This window comes from Prenolepis imparis, unplaced genomic scaffold (assembly GCF_030444845.1).
Source record: "Prenolepis imparis isolate NDT839.2.m4 unplaced genomic scaffold, iyPreImpa1.0 SCAF_9, whole genome shotgun sequence".
Taxonomy (NCBI): domain Eukaryota; kingdom Metazoa; phylum Arthropoda; class Insecta; order Hymenoptera; family Formicidae; genus Prenolepis; species Prenolepis imparis.
This window is the reverse complement of record NW_028141167.1, coordinates 7,300,925-7,325,064: the sequence shown is the minus strand read 5'-3', so window position 1 is coordinate 7,325,064 and position 24,140 is coordinate 7,300,925. Positions and strand designations below refer to the sequence as shown.

The 24,140-nt window shown below is 33.1% G+C and overlaps 1 long non-coding RNA gene across 2 annotated transcripts in view; it reads right to left on the bottom strand.

The window, feature by feature from the left end:
* The window catches only part of LOC145940353 (uncharacterized), a 126,876-nt gene that overhangs the window by 97,330 nt on the left and 5,406 nt on the right, over window positions 1–24,140 (bottom strand). For both annotated transcript variants that reach the window (XR_014426000.1, XR_014426001.1), the window contains exons 3-4: window positions 12,910–13,126; window positions 12,678–12,719 (exon numbers count right to left, since the gene is read on the bottom strand). This is a non-coding gene — a long non-coding RNA (uncharacterized LOC145940353). The remainder of the gene's footprint in view (window positions 1–12,677; window positions 12,720–12,909; window positions 13,127–24,140) is intronic.

Here is a 24,140-nt window from a genome sequence, read left to right as displayed (position 1 = left end):
GCAACATTTAATGAACCATCGGCCGTTTCGCCGCGACGGACACTTAAATCAGCCGAATGCTGTCGGCAAGCTGGCTTTCCCACCAACGAAAGGGGAGAAATCCCCGGGACGAGAGAATCGATTCTCTCCCGAGCTACCTACGCTCTACGTGTATTCCACGAAACATTAAATCACATGGCTCAGCGGGCTGCCATCGGCAATATGCTACTTGTTTACTAAATCACTTCTCATTGACTACTCCACCAGGCAAATAACCGCTGACAATAATGAGGGACACTTGATTGTGCAGCAAAGCCGAAGACGCGTGCACTGCGTGCTATTCGGCTATCGAAAGAGTGTGTATGTGCGCGCGCGTGTGTAATTAATCACGCAATTCTGCAAACGTGTGTGTACGCAGATATATTTTATAAATGTGTCTCAATGCGGCCGATCACGTATAATGTCGAATGTTTTAGTATGTAAATGTATATGTATATCTGTGAAAGTAGACAGCATATAAATAGCTATGTATGGGATATGTGTGTGTGATATGTAAGAGTAGTTGATAAGTGGTATATCATCCCACGGGAAACAATAGTCGGATATTCGTATATTTAAGGATATTTTTTTTGTAACCGATTCAATGACATTTTTATGGAATTTTGTTACTCGTTTTATTGATTTTTTTACGGTTTTTCTCTCTGTTTTTTATGATAAAAAAAACTCGTAACACTATCGTGAATTCTCTGGGAAACGGGGATAGATGTGTCGCGAGCGGCATTAATGACGAAAATCGTTCTGCTTTTGTTTATTCGTTTCTGCGTTCTAATTCGATTTAATCCGTGCCAGTAACGTTGCGTTTCCAGGCAATGCCACGTTCCAAAAGGTAATGTTAATTACTTAACGCCATTGAAATCGTGAATACCTCATTGTTGTATTGTTATATTCTAGCTTCATTAAGCACAGTGTCCAACTAAAAGTTTAACTTTAATGAGAAAGTGCAGTAGCTCCAATAATTAAAAAAAAAAATGATATATGTATATGTGTTGTGTGAGGAAATTTTTTAAAAACTTTTGCACGATAAAAAATTTTTTTTATCCGGTCTATGACATTTTTTTTCACATTTTGATTATAGATAGACGAGCGACGCGTATGATTGCATGTGTCATATTGGACATACAGCTGTATGATATCGATTGTCAGCGGAATCTACATGACACAAGTCCAAATGTCGCCGGCGACATGTCGTTGGGCGACATATGATGTTCGACCAATTTCCAACCCGACAATAAGAGAAACTCCGCCGACGAGAACTATCTGGAATCGTTCGCAACTGTTACGTCAACATTGTACTGGATGATGAGTATGCGGAAACGTAAGAAACGTGCCTGGTCATTAATACGAATTTGTCGTACGGCCAACTCTCAAATGAGATCGATGACGATTTCATTTTCGTTCGAGCATCACCTCTCTATTCATCGATCGACGCGTAACAGAAGTAGCCGATGAATGACGGAAAATCATTAATTTTTTTTCTTTAGAGGGAGTATGATCACGCTTCTCGTGTAAACATCGCTTTTTTTTAACATCAATCGCCATAGATAAAATGTCACTCTAAAGGATCACTGAACCGTAATATATACGTAGCATATATATTTGATCGAATCTTTTTTTTGCAGTTTGCATTCATATATATAATTTCACAAGCAATGCAAATTCTACTTTAAAAAAAAAAAATGTGTTTAACTTATTCTTTTGAAATCTCTTGTGTAATATTATTAATAGTTTGCTTTGCCTTGACAACTTTTATTTATATATGTTTGAATGTTAAAAATAGTATCTATACAGTGCACAAGATCTGATATACTGGAAGTAATTAAAACGAACACAAAACATATAGCTGTTTTTTTCGAACTAGACACAGTCTCGTAGCAAAAGGACGAGTGATAACTATTATATCACGCGCGATACATTATCCGCGAGTGTATATTCAATAATGCAAACAGGCGTGTGTGTAGACAGTGCCTCGCGTGCTAATGTCACTCACATTAAAGCATAAAATGAGTATTGACCCCTCTGGACTAGCTTATTACGCGATATCTAGTATCACGACACATACACACACACATAAACACACATCAACGATATTGATATATAACGCGCATTAACGCACGATGTTGCGTTCAAGCCGATAGGGACCATGACGAGCGTACACGTGCAGCCTGCATAAAGGACGAGCAAGGATCAAAAAGGGGAACGAGAAAGAAGAAGAAAATGAGTGTATATGTATATGTGTATTCTATCCCGCGTGTTGCATCAATTCTACCAGTAGTGTCAACGTGTTAAGTCGACCTCGCCAGGTTATCGTAGATTCGAGTTACGAGTCTCTCTCTCTCTCTCTCTCTCTCTCCTTTTCCTTCTCTCTTTCTCTAGTTATTTCGTGCCAATCGCAACTATCGTGTATGTGCAGCACGTGGTTTGAAGTTGCCTTGAAACTGTCGTAAACTGTTTCGCGCGATTGCAATATCGGGAACCGCTCTTCAAATCGAGTCTTTCCAGAGATGCCCTTCCATCTACTCCGGTATAATATACTGCTCGTATCTCTATCTCGTATCCAAACTTAAATTAAGTGACTCGATTTAGGCTGGTTATGTAATATATGTTACATCGCATTGCAATTTACGTAAAATTGTTAAATTTTCTGACAGATTTATCTCGCTATTCGACTCTTCATATAAGTATCGATTTTTAAATAAATTTATACCATTCTATATTTTATACATTTATATCTATATTTGTTGTATTTTTATATTCAAGGTATTTTGAAATCTTTCGACTTACGAAAACTGTTCGTTATTTCTCGGACAATTTCTTTTTCTAAACCTAAGATAAAAAGCTTTTCTATTACTTCATGATCAAATTAACGTTCACAGCGGAGCGTCTACTATATCGCAGGCGAAAAATACGCAATCTTTTTTCGATTATCTTCCGGGACACGCAATTCATTCATGAGCGATCCCGGTCGTCGAAGTCGGTAAAATAACAGTTCACGATTCTACGCCAGTGACATAGTCTCGACGTGCCGCGAATACAGTTCGCCGTTGTATTCACGTTCGTTGTGTCTTTTTCACTGACGGCGTTTTTAGGGTCGCGGGCGTATATTGCTTGCGCGCTTCGAAAACGTGCTCGGGTGAGCCTCGCATTTGTTCTGTCCTACATTGTGGACGCTCCGATGTTCTACGGATTCCACGTGGCGTGCGTAGGGGACATGCAGGTGCGCGCGGAAAATACGGGACAAGGGTGTCTCGTAACGAATCGAATTCGCGTGCGCAATTTAATTAAGAATTAACCTCGCTCAATCTCTCGCCGATTGCATGGATCGACTTCACGCTATTTACGCGTGTCAGGACGCATCTCGCATTGCGAAGAATGCATTGATAAATAAATAAAAAAAATGTAAGCAATGTTTCAGAAAATATGATATTTTAGTATAATTAAATTTTGTAATTTTAAAACAAGCGACATTTAGCTAATAAAAATATTATTTAATTGCAAAAAGAATAATTATATTGAAATGTTATTCGCATATATAATTATAAGATAATATCAATTATTACTTTGATAATACTTAATTATTATTAACTAATTAGTATCAAAATACGCATCCATTTACTAAATTTTATTATTAATGTTGATAACAGTTGGGATTCGATACAAGAAAATCGGATATTAATTAATCCTTAGAAATTCAATTTCGTGTGTTTGGTTTGCGATATATCTTCTGATTAGTCAAATGATTGATTACTTGGATGTTCCGATTCCTCGAGTAGCTATAATCGACTTAATATCAATCGGAAGTCGAGTTCCTCAAGTTTATCCCGTAATATCAGTTTGCTTTGAATGAATATGTTATAGAATTACGTGAAACTTCTAAATCTATTTTGTGAATAAATAGAGATAGATTAAAGATTCATAATTGTCTTTATATTAAAAATTGGCAATAATATCATTTTCATTTGTAACTTACACCTAAATGAAAATTATTTAATTTATATGCTAGAATAATTCGATAAAAATAAAAAAAATTATATTATTTTATAATAAATTAGATAATTAAAATCTTTCCCATTTGTTATAAATATATTTTTATTAAAATAAAAGTTGTTTGTTTCCGCAAAATTGAATATTCTCTCCTGAGAGTATTAGCATATTCACACTAGATATAATACATTAAAGCAGCGTAAACAATTAATATTTTCTAATATTATAATAGCATACTGATTAATACTATTCCAATATTTGCCATTAAATTATACGAACAATTAACTATATGTCATTATTGATTATTATTGATTACATTTTCTATCTTCAAAATTTTTTAGTTGTAATCAATCTTAACTATATTCTATACAATGTAGAACAATCAAGTATACCAAGAAATTAAAATAATTAGGTTTTCTTACAACTTAAAAGTCGCAAGAAAAATTTGATATCTCTATGTATGTAATATTAAATTAATTATTCAAATGTAAGAATTTTAAAGATTAGGCAACCACGTGCACAAATGATTGAACAGAGATCTTGATGGGATTAAATGTCATTAAATGTCATAATGATTAAATACATCACAGTTATGTATATAGAATTGCAAGCTTAATCTCGCGAATCCATCTTTCTGGCTGGTCGATGACACCGGTGCTTTTCTGCCTCCTTGAAGAGGCTGCTCTCACTATGCGTGATGCAGTCGATCGACGATCTCGCGCTCCTCATCGAGGAGGAGCTATAAACGCAAGGATCTTTCATCCGCAGGACCATCAATAACGCGCAACGGGTCCTAAGAGCTTATAGGTGCTATGTGCCGACTCCACCCAGTTTCCACGCTTCGCTGCTCCCGCCTAACAAGGCAGGTTCAAGTGCCCATTGTCGAGTTATGAATACGGGAAACATGTTCGATATCCCCACCCCAATATGCACACTCGAGAGGAGAGCAGTTACAAAATTATGATATATCACGCGTCACGCTGACGCGCGCATATGAAAGCGTGAAATGGACTCGTGACTGGACCAAAAACTTCGTAAACGTATAACTAGAAAGAGTAAGAGAGAGAGAGAGATAGAGAGAAAAAAAAGAAACTCTGTGTATGTGTATGTACGTACGCGGTGTATTTTTTTCTGTTTTATATTTAACCGTCAAACCCTGATTTTGGTCAATTTGACGACATTGAGCGATGAGAAGAACACATTTGAATGCGACACAACTCATGCGAAAAAAAAAGAAAGAGAGAGCGAGTCTGTTTGTTTTTACATTGCAAATTTCATCTTTTACCTTTTCGTTTGATTAAAAGCTTCATGTAGGACGTAAATCTTTATGACTTTTTGATCAAGAGTTTTTGTTGACGTTATACGTTTGGGAATATCAGTTTCAATCACAATTGTACATTGTACAGACAAATATATACATAGTGTATAAATATTTACATAAAGTGGAAGTAAAATATATGCAAACTGTTATTCCCAATATATTTATATATGTATTATGTAAAATATTTCCATAATTGTGATACAAAAGTTAGTAATTATATATTACTGTGAATCTCTTCTTATAAAATAAAATTAATAAAGTTATAAAATAAAATTAATAAAGTATAAACGTTTCTCTTGTTTGTTCAACTGTTTTTAAAAGTTTCAGTGTATACATTACGATTGCGTGCAATTGTTTCATTTGTCGTGGTCTTATGGGTCATGATAATTGTTGTTGGAAATACACATAGAGATTGCTCCGTAAAATGTAACAACGTACGAAACACGAAGGAAACCGTCACAATGGATTCGCCGCGTAATACCCAAAATAGCATATCATGCGTTTATTGAGGCTATAAAGTTTCGGCTGGAAAATGAGTAGTACGACCGCCGACTGTGACTTCTAAGCGCACGTTACATTCTGGTATAATGACGGTGAAGTTATTAGCTTCCAAGAGACGCAATGAATATGCAACGGCCCGCAATGAATTGGCATATTCTCCCTAACGATTCGACGATGATTTCATATTAATTTCAGGTACCACGTCAAAATATAATCGACCTACTTGACGAAATAGTATTGCATTTTAGTTGAATCCACGATATTATGCGTTCCATTTCTGCTTATGTTAATTTAATAACGAAAAATGACATCAAATTACAAAATCTATATGGCCTCATGAATTAAACAGTTGTATTCATTAAACGTAATTTTATTCGATGGATGTACCTTTCTGTCTAATGCATTTTAATCGCGATAGTACCGTCATGATAATTATTAACACCCTTACGCGAAATGCATTTGTGTACCGTAACTTCTCTCTCCTCTCATCGACCGACAATTGTCGTCGGCCGAATCACCCTCGTCCTGCATTCCAGATGCTTTGCTTCGCGTCTTCCCCCCTCCCCCCTCCCACACCATGTTGTTTGCGCAAGTTGCATCCGCAACCCTCTGTCCCCTTGCTACCTAATTTAATAAACGTCCCTGTGCAGAAAGAAAGGGAGGGGTTGCGGTTCGTTGCTGGAAGAATGGCGATTCGCTTCTCTCTGACGCGTAACTCATCTCTTTTTTCAATAGTCGCGCTCGTCGTCTCTCCGGAATGTTCAATTTGTACATACTTTGAACTTAATGTCGACCCCTAACGTCCCCCGCGACAATGACAGTGTCTGAACGGTATCGAATGACGCAACGACGCGGAATTTAATGATGCGTTCAGTTAAATTTGCCAATTCTTGTTTACAGCGCACCATTTTCCGATTAATCACGCTACAAATTGTATTGCTGTTAATTATTATATGCGTTTATATATGCGATATGACAGATAATTATCAAATATCAAACGGCTTAAAATATAAAAAGAATTCGATCTCTATAGCGGTAATATTCGTTGATAACAAGAGATTAAATGTTAAATTATAGGCAAAGTATAAAAAAGATACAAAAATATTTTAAATATAAGTAAAATATAATATCCTATTATTTTGTAATTGTCATTATAGTAATAAGCATTATTTAATAATAATTCTGATCTATTTCTATAAAACAATAATATTTACATAATTCTTCTTTTATATAACATCCAATCATATTATATATACAGATCATATATGTCACGGTTGGCCAATCACTGATAATACAATTTTATAATTACTGATACTATATGCAAAGAAAAGTTGCAGCAATAACAAATTGAAAATCTATATTTCATCTCTGACTGCTATTTAATATTTTATCGTTAAGAATTTCGCGATTAATGAAGGACTTCGTACTTTAATTTCTCGACTGAGCGAAACGAGAAAGAACAACTCACGATAAAACTTTCGATGGGAAACGACAGCACTATTAAAGTGCATAAAATATCTATACCGCTCGCCTGCAGTTTGGTCGCCATTTTCCTAAAGTTTTATCGCCGATAACGATACTGTGCGCGAATTCGTTGACTTTTTATCATTTCTGTTTAAGCACTCTTCTTCAAAATTAATATCAAGTAACCAAGCATTTCATAATCCTCATACATATTTTGCAAGCAAAATATAAAGTAATTTATTTCCTTATTTTAATCACGCTTCAGATATCTGGCCATTCTTATTATTTTTAATTTTTAATTTATTTTTGTCAATAATTTTATATTAGACTTTTTAAATCTTAAGAGATATTTACGATGTAAATAACTTAAATGTAGTTTTGTGCATTTTACAGATTATTTAGTTTATTAAAGAAACCGTAATCCCCAAATGGTTCAAGTTAAAAGTCGCAGCCGTTAGTAGTTTATCAAAGACATCAAGCAATAGAGCACTTTCATAGTAGTACCAACAAAAAAACTCATGGAGGAACCGCGCTCTCGGTCGCCCGTGGAGCTTAAGAAACTCTGACAAATAAAGATTTATGACTGAAAAAGGTGGTTGATGTTGGAGCGAAGAATGGAGAGAAGGTAAAAAATAAATTCTAACATTAAAAAGTATTAAAGTGTTGTAATCACTTTTCTTTCTTATTTTAAACCTTCTACTTTGCGTATAAATATATAAATATCAGTATAACAACAATTAATTGTGTAATTAATTCAAGCAATGTCTTTAAGTTTTACAACATTACTTCAATTCAATATAATAAAGTATATTATAATAATGTAATTATAGAAATTTTGTGTATGCTGCATAGACTGTAGATAAATTGACGTTATATTTGAAGTAAAATATTTTTTTCGAAAGCGTTTAAGATATTTCTAATAAGAAATTTGATAATTCTCAGAAAATATATAATAAAATAAATTTAAATATCACGATCTATTGATGGCATATCATTATAAGATATCTTTTAATGAGCTTCGTAACAAGTTTCTTATATTTCCCTTGCTACCTTTTCTGTTTATTTTACATACCATTTGCATAACAATGCTACGCATAATCAAAAGAAATGTCGTCCGTTTCATAACGTGGGCGTGAAAAGGACGCACGTGTAATACGACGCACGTAAATTACTTTATCTACGTTCTTAGTTTTATTATCAGAAATAATGTAATATGTGGGAGTATAGAGTAGGCCGAGAGTGTGTATGTTATCATTAGAAGTCGCGCTTTTTTTCTTGTAAGATCGCCGCATTCGAGAGCCTTGGCTCGTGAGAAGAGTAGGCAAGCTTACTTTAATATAGCTCGGAAACTATAAAATATCGATATACCGATATTTTCACTCTTGACATTTTTCATATCCATAAGCAAGAGATAATTAATAAATCTCTGTTCCGTAATTAATCTTTGTACTTTACTTAACTTACTTGTTAAACTTTAACTCAAAAAATTTTAATTTTAGATTTACTATAAGCATATATAATAATTAACAAAAAAATTGATCAAATTTTCAATAAAAAAAAAGATAATTACGAACATGTTATGCAATTTTTAGAGTGTAATGTTTCTCGAAATTTCTATGTATTTAAAAATATATTTATTCACTCACAAAGTATGCTTTACTAACATTAGCGCAATGGTTTGTCTTTCACGACAGCGTTCTCAATTATTCTACAATTTGTTTCTCGTTAACCTCAAGTTTTTAGCCCGTTCGCAGAAAGGTTGTTTACTTTTGACCAGTAGCATCAAATTTTTCAAGGCCCACCGGATCGTCCTCTAGAGGAATCAATAGAATCGCTCTTAAACCATATTCACAGACTTCCTGCCTATTGGTTTGAGCACAGAATCGACTTTTTAAGTGACACCCACGACGTATCCCGCAGTTTTTCGCACTTCATAATAACTATTACTCTGCATGATATCCACGAAAGCGGGATACCATTCGTTCGACTTCCATTCATCGATGCCGCCGATGAATGAAATCGGAAGAGGCACTTGGCCTTTGCATCTCGTTCTCCGCTGTTAGAGTTAAATCTCCTTTCTATCCCCTCGCTCCCCGCTTTGAGAATGTCCAAGTCATCTTCCCTCATCGCATTCTCTTCATTCGTTCTTTTTTTCTCTCGTCGAGCTGCATTTTGTCATTGTAAGCTCAACGAGAACTCCAAGCGAGAAATTTGAATTTTACGTGGGCTCAAGCCTTAGACTGCGCCGAGACTCTAAGTTACAGATACTCCAGATCACACAATAGCGAAGTCTCGAGCAATTGTGAATGAAACTCCTTACTACGGGTCCGGCCTACCGAGAAGAGAAGGAGACTCTGACCATCTGGTCAATTCGATATATTACAAGGCTAATAATAACGGCCTCTTGGCGATCATTGAATCTGATGGCAATCCCGGAGAAGGCTTTATGCTTAACTTATGACACTATGAGAGAAAGAGAAAAAAAGAGAGCACGCGAGGGAAACAGAAAATCATGCACAAAAATGACCTGGACACTACAGACACGTGTTTCATGGAATCAATTCAAAAAGTCGTATTCACTCGCCGGAAGTCCGACCATCGTTCTCTCGCCAGGACTTGCGACGGAGGCGCGGTCGGTTATTGATTTCGTATTAGCGCTCGAGGGAATTTCTCGTAAATTCACGTCGAGCTGGAGCGATGAGTTTTTCCCCGCGTGTTCTTTTTTTCTCTCCCGTTTATAGTCTATCGCAACGTTATGTATGCCGCTTCGTACTATCGTCCGCACCTTTACAGTCTACAAGTAAAAAACTGAGCTTTCTTTTATGCTTAATAATCTAATAGAATGATGGTCGTATAGATCGCTTTCAGCTAAAAATCGATGTTTTATGATATTTTGAGAACGGACTAACTGAAGACGGGAAGGAAGAAAAGATAAAAAAAATTCTTATAGAATATATGTATAGAAAATTCCTCATGTGCAAGAAATATGTAAAAAAATCGTGAGAATATTTAAAAGAGATACAAAAATTCTTAAGATATTCTTTATATAGCTAAAAAAAAGTCACGTTGTGTATTTTTCATATTATGTATCTATTTATAATATGTTTCTATATATAGCAGAGTTGCGATTTAAAAATCTATTATTTTTTAAATTCATTATATATGTATATTTATGGTTATCGATTTCATATTAAAGCCTTGTCCTCGATATTTCTTTTGCAACTTCGACTCTTTCGAAGTCGGTGATCGCAAAGGAATATGTGAGTGTCAGATGCTACTACATGAAAGATCGATTTTCTCATTTAATTCGTCATTAGGCAGATGGTACGATTTATAGCGATATCGTGAACGGCTTCTTGGGAATCATAACGAAGACGAGCATCGATATGTTATACATCGATGAGTAGATCGATTCTCAGCAATATCTGGCTTAGCTTTCCGTAAGATATCTTCTTACGATATATGTGCAATATTTGTAATCGATATCTATGTAAAAATAGATTTTGGTGAAAGAGTAATTTGTTGGGATTTTTCTTGCAAAATATATTACGCGTTATTGTAAATTTATTCAATGCAAGTATTTGCGATACTTGATCTTTCAACCCCCCCCCCCCCCGTTCTTCTATCTTTATAGTCAATTATATTTTCTACAAACGCTTTCGATTTTCTACCGTACAAAGTTTGTATAAAGTGAAGATTCATATTACAATTATCCGCTTTAAAAAAAAAAGTCATTTGCGTCTATCGTTTTCTCAGTACATGTGAGATTTACGCACATCGGCGAGACGGAAAACGCGGTTGTCAAAGTGCAGCAACGATTTTATCGCGGCAGTACATTGTTTCCTTTCTTTTCTAAAAAGAATTTTATAGAAAGTATATCCTGGCGTGGGTTTCGCGAATCGATTTACTCGGCGCAGAAAGGGCGCGGGATTCTTTTGTCGTGCGGTAAGAATTTCTTTCGAACGTACGAGCTTCGGACGACGAGAATCGAAAATATATCGAGGGGATGTCGCTATCAGGAGAAGCTTCATCTATTTCCACTCTTTGTGCGACTCGCCTCATGAAATCACGATTGCCGTTAAAACTGACCCTCGTCTGTCTTCCTTTACCGGTGGAAATTGCATCATGTGTGTAAAGCCGATCCAGAAAGATAGGCGATATCGCGTCGCGATGTCCTTTTATCATCATAGTTCACTCTTCGTGCTTAATTGTCGGCTTTATACGCGTGAGCTGCATCTTGCTTCAATTAATTGCCAGATGCATGAACGTGAATTGATATAGAGAATTAATTTCATAAAAGTATTTCTTATATTTCCTATATGTCTATAAAAAATATTATGCGAATGAAATATTATTCTTTCTTAAATAAAATTTACAACTGTTTAATTGCACAATAAATGAGAATTTATTATCACAAAATTAGATTAAATCTAGAAAAAACTAACATGTATTTTGTAACAAACGTTTGATTAAATAATATTATGTAATTTTCTCCTATATATTAACTTTACTTTTATAGTTTTTAAATATCAAATATTTATAAGTATTTACATTAAATAATAAATATTTTGAGATATTTTGAGACAAACAAAATTAAATTGCTGTTAAAATAAAAAAATCAGTTATATTAAAAAAAAAATGTTTTTATTTAAAAGATTAATTCATTAAAAATGCACAAGATAAGATTTTCCGCGTTTTTCCCCAATAAATTATTATAGATAAATATAATTTGCGACAATATGATTCTAAATGAGATAAAGAAACTTTCTATGCATTTTTTGCTAATGGATTTTCATTGGATTGATTGACACTCAGCTTGTAGAAAAATAACAATCTCTCACGATAAAACACTATACCGGAATATACACCGGCGAAACAAGTAGTCCGCTTTAAAAATGCCTTCAACCGCTTTCTTCACCAACTTATTCTCTTGTTCGTAGACTACGAACGTTAAGAGCGTTTGTGCCCTTTTTGTTACCAGTCTCACATACAAATAACGTTTACACGAATTGTGCCGAATGGTACTCACAATACTAAGCAACAGTATAGCTACAATTGCAATTTTCTCTCTCCGTTTTCCACAACAGATTTAAACCGCCATAAATTTTTGAGACATTAATTCTGACAAAATATTTTATTTTAAATAGCTATAATAAAAAAATTAAAAGACTAGAATTAACCCTCTGCTTAGAAGAATCTTCTTTCATATTAAAATAAATATTAACTGCAATTATATAATTAATGTTGAACTGATTTATATGTTCTGACTTTTGAGAAAAAGAAACAGTTAAATTTTTTTACGAAATAAGACGCTTCACACACCCCTATTACCGCTATAAAAATGTTATTAAATAAACAATTTCTCACTCACCGATACGTGCAATAGCAGAGTAGTAGTACACAGCATGTTGATCTGAAAACAAAATATTCAAATTATGTATACAACAAAATAAAATATTCAACTTATGTATATACGTGTGTGTGTGTGTGTGTGTGTGTGTGTGTGTGTGTGTGTGTGTGTACAGGGTGTTTTGGAAGTCTGGAAATGATCGAATATCTCATAAATAATGCAGTTTAGAAAAAAATGTTTTTATTTTGCATACCTCACAGTTGCCCCGCTGTCGCCTGATGCCTCCCCGGGCCTCCTCCTCCTCTCTTGGTCCTTCGTAGCACTCACGATACTCACGAAAACACGAATAATTACGATCGTCCGATACTTTATACGGCACTCCCGACACGCGAAACTTTACACGGCACTCCCGACTCGCGAAACTTTACACTCTCGACACGACGCGTGAATCGCAATGTGTATCGCAATGCCTGTAACAAATAAAATACATACATATATTAAAATAATCTTATTATTTCGTATTATAACATGAATATGTAAGCTAGAACTCTTAATTATTTATAATCTGCCATTAAATGATATGCTAACTTCACACACACTTCTTTATCTGATTAGTCTCAATATATTTATTACTTTTATTTTACCGTGAAATAAATGTCTTCATAATTATTAAGTTTATTCATATTTACTTGGATAAAATTTGTAAAACAAAATCAACGGAAATGCATTAGCCTATGTGTATTGCTGTGTCGCACGTATGACTCACGATAATGAATTGTAAGCATTTCTCACCACGCACGTCAATTACCGGCTTCACGGCTATAGTAATAGTAATAGTTTATTGATACGAACACAACGGTCCTTTCGTGTTTTCGCGTGTAATTGTAATTCTGCTCTGCAATTACTTAAATTCTGCTCTAATTACGAATCCACAATCCACATTTCTATTATTTCACCGTGTATCGAAGTTATTGAGTTTACTGCTATTGATTGTACAGTGTATAATGCCATTGATTAAAATAAACGCTCTCGAAACGAAATAAATTGAAAGACGTGATTAAAATAAAATTATGCTAAGAATATTTAACATCGTATATTCTAGAAAAAGACTTGTTAATAATTTGCATTAAAAAAATGATATAATTGTGTGCGAATTATATCATTACATGTTTAAAGAGACAGATGAATAATAAAAGTTTTATAATTCTGAAATGAACGGACGATATAAGATTAGATATAAAATCCCTACTAAAAAAAGTTCTATACCAAAAGATTGTAATTCGATGAAATATGACAAGAACATAAGTGAAGCATTCAAAAGAAGCAGAAACGGTGGTGAGTGCATTTGTGGTTAGCTTGCGAATTTGTTTCGGTTTCGCGTCTCGTGACGCTGTACACGCGTTTTCGTAAAACGATTGTATAAAGGAGCCACAACCACCGTGTGTAACACGCGCGTGTTAAGTTTTTGCCTTTCGTCGGTCTTCTTTCTGTATGGTCGATTGCATCGGATGGCGATGCACTAGAGAAAACATTTGAACGTTTGCGAGGCGTGCACTTTTCATGGAGAGGCGTAAAATTTTTCGAGCTTCTCAAAGATCCTCGAGAGAGATCTACCGTGTCGAATCCCGACGGAGGGCTCCATTGCGCGTTCGACAAATCGACTCTAACGCGAGAAATCGGCGTGGAACGAGACAGCTGCTGAAGACGACTTTCGCCGAATTTTTTGCAAGTTAACCAAGCGAGCTCGAGAGTGAATGTCGTTTTTGAGTGGCCGTTGTTTATTTCATAGAGTTATGATGCTTGTCAAATTTTAATGTTTAAAAATATGGTCTATATATTTTTATATAATAAATACAGGCACATTATAACTCAAATCATATTCTTAAACATTTTCTTAATTATTCTAATTATATTTTTGAATATTGTATAAAAAGAAATTTTAAAAAAATTACAATAAATAATATAATACGATCTAATAATCGCTAAAAAGACTTCTTTTGTTAAAACTGAGAAATATCTTAAAGAGCTTTAAAGTAACTCGTTTTTAGCTTTTAGTTACTAAAGAAACACGAAGAAAAGAACCCGCTAGTTGAAAAATCTTTTTACTCAACTCAAGGATGGTATTCGAGGAAGTGTATAGTATGTATACTGTGCGATCCATTCTACTTGTTTAAGAAACCGGCAAAACTTTTATTGCGCATATATTTGCTGTCAGTGAAATAAAATTCCTGAGAAATACTGATCCTTCACTGGCAAGTGTGCATTAGTTTTCTGTAACGATCGTAGAGTCACTTTATTTCCGAATCGATGACAAAAAGCCGACCAATGAATTTCGAAAACCGAATGTATCGATATTTCTGCGGGGACAAACTTGTTTTCATTCTGCTACATTGGATACTCTCGGGTCCAGTCAATTTGTCAGAAAAAGTGAGACAGCGCAGCGCCAACAAAGCCGACATGTTAAGGATAGAGTCTCATATTGTAACGAAACGTATTATGTGAGTTCGGCAGAGGGAGAATATCGAACTGAAGAAATCTGAAGAAGCAGCGAAAATTTTTAAATAGTTCGATGGTCTTGCTAGTGGGGTAGGTATAGGTAGGTAGATACGCAAACACCTGGTGGCTACCTGAACACCGCGAGGCGTGACGTAATTTACCCGGTGGTCGGTCACGAACAGTAATCCCTCTTGACCCGCCCCTTCTCTTCATTAACGCGCGCGAGCCCCATAAAATGATCTCTGACAAATTATTGAATTCTAATGCAAGGGCAAAAAAGATAATTCAATAGTTGGAAAAAACTGATACTTTTATGTCAGATTTGCGCCTCAAAGATCTTGATAAAATAAATTATTTACAGTTAAAATATATAAATACAACATTTAATATTTATCATCGTTACATTAAAATATTTTTAATTGCCTTTGCAATTATATATATAATATCACATATATTCTTTTAAATTTTAAATTTATCCACAAATCTATTGAAAGTTTTGCGATAATTTATATATAAATGATTTCTATTATTAAATTTCAATTGAGTAGAACACGGTTTCTAAAAAGCATTTTCTGCGATGGTTTGAAAGTGTAAGAAGACAAAGCGACGATACTTTGTCATCCGAGACGCAGGATCTATTTGGTTTAATTCTCGAAGAAAAGTACTGATGACTTTCACGCCTCGATTCTCGAATAAGAATTTGTCATCGGCATTGTTGGCACCGCGGTAGTCGATAAATCTTTTCTGTTACGAATCTAATCCGGCTGACTATCGTTGCATCTGTGTTAAGTCCATAAACCGGGAATTATGTTCTACCAGATTCGTCGGTTTTTACTGTCAGTCGTATTGCCGATTCAGCGTTAGCTTTGACCCCATTAATTATTTGCATGCGAGTGAAACCGCAACGACGTGATATAAAATTGATAAGCTCATCGTTTCATTGTGAAAATAATAGAAATTAAACGAGATATTTGCTAGAATTATAACAAACAATTTTATTAAAATTATATTATAAAATATGGAATATATTGTTAAATATGCAATATGTTGCATTGCAAATTGCAATTCGAATTACATATCAGTCATCCAATTCAAAATATTAATCTGCGGCAACGTATCTGATAGAAAAGAATAAAATAATGCACAATAAAATTATTAAAATAAGCGTGGCCAAGCGCATAGCATAAAGAAACATTATAAAAGTGCAAAAAGAAATAATATATTTCGCTCGTCGCTTCGATATAATATTTACGCGGAATACTAAATGCGAAAGTTAATTCGAGAAAACCTCAAAACTTAAATTGAGCATAGAAATGAGCGCGGTACATTAAATTACAGGTCTTTAAACGGCAATATGACTAAAATAGTTTCAATTCCGCGAAATCTCGTTAAAGTTAACGTCACGGGATATTTGCTCTTTCAATCCTGCAATAGCGAAGATAATCCCCGCCGACTCAACTCTTCTCCGTAATTCACTGTCGAATAAAATCGAGGAATGAACGTCGTCGTGCACACTAGCACATAGCAATTGACGATAGCCAATTACAAAATTTATAAGTTAACCTAGTCCGAGATCGAGAAGAGATTGTATGGTCCACTTATTAATTTACGTTCCCGCCGGAAGAAGATCTGGTCGGACGAGGACGGGGTCGTGTGTGCTAAGCAAAGAACACGGGCCATCGAGTTCCCGATGGTATCTTTATATTGCATTATTGCATTAAGCACTTCTGCACACAACGAAGGGTACGCATCGCGTCGGGACCAACAATGAGGGCACCCACGGGGGCCCGTGAATCCTACAAACGCGCGGCGTATTATAGGTCGCGCGCACAATAGGTGGATTCGATCAAATACACGCAAAACTCCTCGCTCTGAACGCATGCAGAAAATCCTCGTCGGCGGATACAAACGCTATGATCGCGACGATACACTTCGAATACTTTTGCGCCCGATATGGCATGATTCGTTTGCTTGGACCCTACCGTGGATCAGCCGTCATTTATCGAAAAAAAAAAAATTATTATAGCGAAATGTGTGTCGAACACGCACGCAACACATAAACTGTGCATTATATAGAATCGAATAAGATATTAAACGTTTACTAATTAATTCAAAAATATATAATTAGTTATATACTTTTTCTTCATTTGCAATTCAAAATATTTCTAATTTAAAGTGACCTATAATAAAATTCTTAAAAACCTGTGATATTTATATTCACATTCACACAAAAATTGAATATAGCAGTCTAACATCAGGTGGATACTCGTCATCTGTTAAACTCGTGAGAAATTCAAATCCGTGAGCTTACATTGTACCTTCCTTGCTCGATATGCCATTCAATGAATATGTAAAATATAGCAGACGTTTTATGAAACATATCGTTTGCCCCTGAGGCGATCATTTTTTCTTCTTATATATACTACAGAAAAATTATAATCGTGTAGCTTACAGGCCAGAACTGAATACTAAAACTGTTGATGTTTGTTTGGTTATAGAACTAGTCGGGCAGGTCGGGCTCGACCGTTTTAACGAGCCATTAAACGGTAGTTGGCTTGTTTCATGAGAATCGTTGCGCTCCGTTATTGAATTTACAATCTACGCAAATATTCGATAAATAAATCGCAATTCTCTCTTCTAATTTTTTCAAATTAGTTTTAATTATATTGAAAGTGAATTACAACTAAAAATGGAATAGTCTGAAAATTATACTTTTCATATGAATTTTCAGGGAACTATTATTATCAGTTTTTATTAAAATGAACAATCTCGCATGGGAATATGATTTAAGTAATTACAATTTGTGTGTGTATGTATGCATGCATGTGTGTATACATATATGCAGAATATTAAATTATACAAGTATTATAAAGTACGAAGATTATTTATTAAATTAATATATTATGGAGTTTATCCTTATTTTATTTATTTGATACTGCGATTCGATTGTTTTACTACGCGTTCTTAATCTGAATTATATTTAGATAAAATCAAACGATAAAACGTCGGACAAAATATATTTGACTCTAAGCATTATCTCGAAATATTTTATGTACTGACATATATATGTACATACGCGAAATATATTATATTATACAATCATTTTAAAGTATAGATTAATTATTTATTAGATGATTAATATATCACGCTTATCCTTATTACTCCGATTCTGCGATTCGATCGTTTTATTGCACATTCTCAATTTGAATTATATTTAGATCGTGGAATAATCGAACGATAAAACATGGGACAAAATATGTTTAACTCCAAATATCTTTAAAAAAATAATTATTATCCGTAAAGATTACAACAAAACGATAATTTATAATATGAATTCCTGTCATTTCTTACTTGATTAAACTTACTTCATTAAATAAAGTACGCGATAAATGCATTTCGAGACCTATGTCGCGATATATGTAGTTACACATTAATTACGGAAGTCAATTACTTATTAATCATATTATAATGACAAATAGTCTTCCAATATTGATCACGATTGCGTTTAGAAAAAGAATATAACGAAATGTCTCCCACTATTTTTCTGTTCGAGTGTCGGCAACGAATTATCAATAACATGCTATTCAGCCTTGGTGTCATCTACTGCGCTATTGTTGACGTGCTTCGGTTTTGTTATCATTCCCGAACATTGTCGACAGTCGACACTCGAATAGAAAAATAGTGGTGCGAGATATTTCGTCGAATTCCTTTTTTAAACGCGATCACGATCAATTTGAAAAACTATTTGCCATTATAATATTATGATTGATGAGTAATTGACACTTCTACATATAATTAAATTTGTAACTATATCGCAATTACATAGATCTCGAAACATATTTTTTACGTAATTCATTTATTAATCCAGTAAGAATCGCCGTGAATAGGAATTCAAAATAAATTATCGTTTTGTTGCGATCTTTATCTTACGGACAATAATTATTTTTTTAAAGATCCTTGGAATCAAATATATTTCGTCCCATGTTTTATCATTCAATCTAAATATAATTCGAATTGAGAATGTGCAATAAAACGATCGAATCGCAGAATCGAATAATAAGGATAAACTCTGTGATGCAATCATTTATTAAATAATTAATATATACTTTAAAATGCTTATGTAATATTCCGCGTATATACATACATGTCACGTAAAATATTTCGACAATATTTAGAATCAAATATATTTCGTCCAACTTTTTATTATTCAACTTTTTGACGATTTAAATAAAATTCAAATTTAGAACGCGCAGTGAAACGCGCAATCGAATCGCAGGATCGAATAAATAAAATAAGGATAAACTCATGATACATTAATCGTCTAATAAATAATTAATCTTTGTACATTAAAATACTTGTATAATTTAATATTCTATGTATATGTATATACATTGTGTGTGTGTGTGTGTGATAAAGCAAAAATTAAAAAAGTTTAAAAGTTGATATATGAAATATGATATATGAATTGACCGCATAGCTTTAAAATGTGCATTTCTTTTCAAATCACTAAAATAGGGTCATTTCATTGTGCTATTTCTTTTATTTTATGATTACAAAATAAAAATGTCATATTCATAATTGATAAATGTCACGTTTATAATTGATAAATATCTCCATCTACTTAATATTTCGAATTATCAACGCGTAAAATATAAAGTAATAAAATATGAAGTAACAAATTTATGCACTATAATTTTATATACACAATCTGCTTCTTTGATATATCTATATATTATACATATATTCGATGTTAATATTAACTGTGTGTGGAATGTACTTGTAATACTGTTTAAAATTTAATAATATTAACCGCGGTATTTAACGATATATTTGTTAGCTTTTTTGTGCGATTAGTTTTTTTTACATACAATATACATTAAATAATTCAATTACTTCGCTATTGAATAACGCATAAAGTTTGATAAAATCTTTTTCATGTTTCGATTTATCAATGTGAAAGTATAAAAGTGAAAAAGTCGAAAAAATTTTTTAAAATCTTTTTACGATATGCGTTCTCAAGACTGCTTCAAATGTCGCAATACACTTGCATCTTTCAGGCTATTGCACGTTCTTTCATCATGATTTCTCATGAGAGATAGTTTCTGAGAGACGGCGCATTATTTTCGAACAAATTTTCTGCGACGTTTGCAGATTCCATTACGCGATAGGAAAAAAAATTGAATAGAAGATAGAAACAGCGCAAAGTATTTTCAACGATATATATTCGTCATCGATATATATGACGTTTTGTATCGCTCCACTTTTATCTTTCTATATATATTTTATGAAATGCAATGTTTATTTTGTGACTTGCGCACACATTGAACGTATTCTTTAGAGTTCGTATTTTAGGATAAAATCATGGCAGAGAATAAATTTTTCTTTACTTCGCAATTTTTCTTTACTCTTTTATCAGTTTTTTTGCCATTTGCCAAATCACATTTAGTTATATTAAATTTATTTCTATCTTTGTGTAGTAACAAAAATGCTATTTATTTTTAACTAAATCTCTTTTAAACTCATTCAAAGATGTATATAGTTTCACGACGATCACTTCCATTATTATCTTTTTCTAAAATAGATGTTAATCTTGTAAAAAAATTGTAAAAAACTGTGTAATATAAAAAGTAATATATTTAAAAAATTCGATTGTACTTTTTAACATATTTATCAAAATTCCAATTATCAGAATATTTAGAAGCAGATAGAAGCATGTTTTTTCGTGAAATGTCTTTTATCTATATTCAATTAGAAAGAGAGCTGGGGAAGAAGAAAGAGAAAAAGAGAGAGAAAATATAAGAGAGAATATAAGAAAGAGAGAAAGAGAGAGGCAAAAAGACTGCTGATTTCTTTTGAGTAACAAAGATGACAATCGACCGCAAGCGTAGAGTCAAAATGCAGAAGAAAGATTATTATGTCAATGTCGTTAATCCGTTTAACAACGTTCCCAAACCGTTGGCAGAGCGGTTCTCGTATGTTCGACAACGCAAACACCCGACTGCAAGGACCGCAAACCAACATCAAATACCCACGGGGTGTGAACCTGAGACCGTGTACCTGAATGTGAACGGAGGTCGAGCAGGAATACGTCTCCTTTGCGTAAGGAGTTTACTTGATCAATGAAACGCTATTGTGTAGTATAACGGCATCGTTTTGTTGCTGACAATAAGTATCGATAATATTCGCTTTTTTTATTTTTGTAGATTAGTTAAAATTTTTAAAATTTTCACAATGTATCTTTTACAAATTAGCCAAAAACATATTTTATCTATGATGTTGTTATAATTTTACGCTGAAATATTTTTAATGCTTGGTATTATAAGATTAGTGTAAAAGAAATATTATCTAATTTAAAACAATTTTTTGATATAATTTTCTTTTTTTTTTTTTGTAAATTTTTATTCGTGTAAATGAAATGACGTAGAAGATGATCGATTAAAATTTTTTACGAAAAGAGGTTTATTTCAAGGTAAACCGCGAAACTTTCTTCTAGAGAGCTAATATTAATAAAAGATACGATGAACAGATTTCTGTAATTACTTTGTGAAATTTTGTTTCTTGCCGGTAAAGTTTAACTTTGCCAAAAGTTCAAACATATCTCATGATGCCATAATTTTTTGCTTACATTACACAAAGGTGATTTAAGAAGTTTAATGCACCATCCTGCTCTGTTTTAATAAGCCTTTAAAATTTTTCGCAAGATGGAAGAAAATAATAAAGTGAGGGAAAGACAGAGAATGACTAAATATGTTTCCATATTTAAATTTCATATCTCTATTTTACATTCGTGGAAGTCGATTACATATAAAGTCGCCAAAACATGGTGCATCCAAATTATTTAAAGCGCATTAAATATTGATATTATATAGAGAAGATATATTACTTCTCTCACTAAATTAATATTACGTTTTGAATTAGTATTCAATTAAATTTCTAATATAAATTTTATATTCTTTAAAAATAGAATAGTAGATATTTTAATAATTAAAGGCCAACAGCCAACAGCCTTTTTTTTAATTGGAACATATCCGTATTATTGTTGAGGAATAAAATTTATACTGGATATTAATATTAATACTAATTCTACGTAATAATATTTTAATATAATAACATACCTTCTATCTAATATATATTAATATTTAACACTTTTTCAATAATATATATATATATATATATATATATATATATTACTTAAAAATTCTATCTGATAACATATATAATTATTAAACTAGTAACAATATTTTTAAGAAACTATTGGCGCGAAATGCGTTCTTTATATGTAATGACTGAACACATAGATTTAATGATCTTATTAGAGGTTGCAGGAAATCGAATCAGTGTATAACCAGATGCACTTGATCTATTCGATGAGAAGCGAGTGAAGGAGCACTCAACGCGGCTTTAATGCTTCACTTGCCGAATCGTCGTCAAGCAATGTGACAAACAATGCAATCTAGAGAGGGCTCATTAATTACGCACACCTCTTTTGCTCGAGTACGACATCGACTCAAGCGACATATAATGCACTCTTTCAAAGGGAACTATTTGCATCAAACAGAACACATAGAATTACTTTGAAGCGATTATTGATCCCCTATTTAGCTCTTTCAGATGTATGAATATTTTAATGTAATAATATATACAAAGCTACAAGAGAGAGATGTTTTTTATACTATTTGACTTGTTGTGGAGCGTGTAATTAATTAAAGATGCAATAAAAAATTTTTTCAAATCATTAAATTGAAAAATATGAAAAATTGAAAATTGTTTTATATAAGTTTTATTTGATTTTAACCTTTATATTGTAAAAATAATTATAGTATTATTTATATGTCTTCTCGCTAAGTATGACTGTATAATAAGAGACTTTTTAATAAAGGTGTGATTTTTAACAAGGGCGTAATTGATAAAAGTAATAGTCGCAAGTGCACAACGTGCATTTTCTCTTGATAATTATTAATGTCCCAAAGTAAAAAAGTATATATATATGGATGGCATTGTGATCATGAATATTTATCTATAAATATTAGTCGAAATTTTAAAATATATTACATAACATTTTTAAAGGTTAAGTCATTTAGAATGAAAATGTTAAATGGTAACTGATAGCTAGTGGACGTGAGTATATCGATTAAATGTACACTATCGATAGATGTACACGCCTTCCATCAATAAACTGCACGCGCATGCACTCGCGTTCAAGCGTAACCGTCTCAAATGAAATACGCATCACGTAATTAATCGATAATCCATTGAAATAAGATGTTAAAAATTCGATTTTTTATTCAGTATTAGATAGCGTTATTTCGCGTATAAAATTCATAATTGAAATTAATCGTCAATATGCGCAGCACTTGAAAATTTCGCGACTCTGTAAAATTAATTCCGTCGCACCTCGCGCTCCAATTAAAGCCATATTCGTCTGACTAAGGCTGCATTATAATATAAGTAAAACGCTTCTATGCATATTCATGCGCGAAAAAAATGCATCGCAAATTTTTCTCTTCTCGACGAAATTGAATAGCGACTTTATTGTGCATATATAAAAGTATACGTATTATTTATTATTTCATTTCAGAAATTTATAAATTATTAAGAATGCTATATATATTTATTTTCAATAACTTTTGATAGTCTACATAGTTTTGCCAAACAAAAAGCCTCGGGATAAACTATTTGTTTAAACTATAAGAAAATGATAAACTTCTCACACATGATTCTATTTAATCTAAAAATGAAGCAAACATCTCTTAGAACTGATATAATGAGAGGAAAACATTTTCGATTCATATTCGATGCTAATTCGGAAGGTAGAATATAATTACTTTACATTTTTTAAATTCATGAATCTTTTTTTATATAGGTATAATGAACAAAAATTTGTCCACGTCGGCACGTTCAATTTTCCTGATTCTCGCGCTGCAATTATACTGCGACTTATATTTGTGCGCGCCTGCGTTTTGATTTAGTGGTGCGATTAGTCTCGCT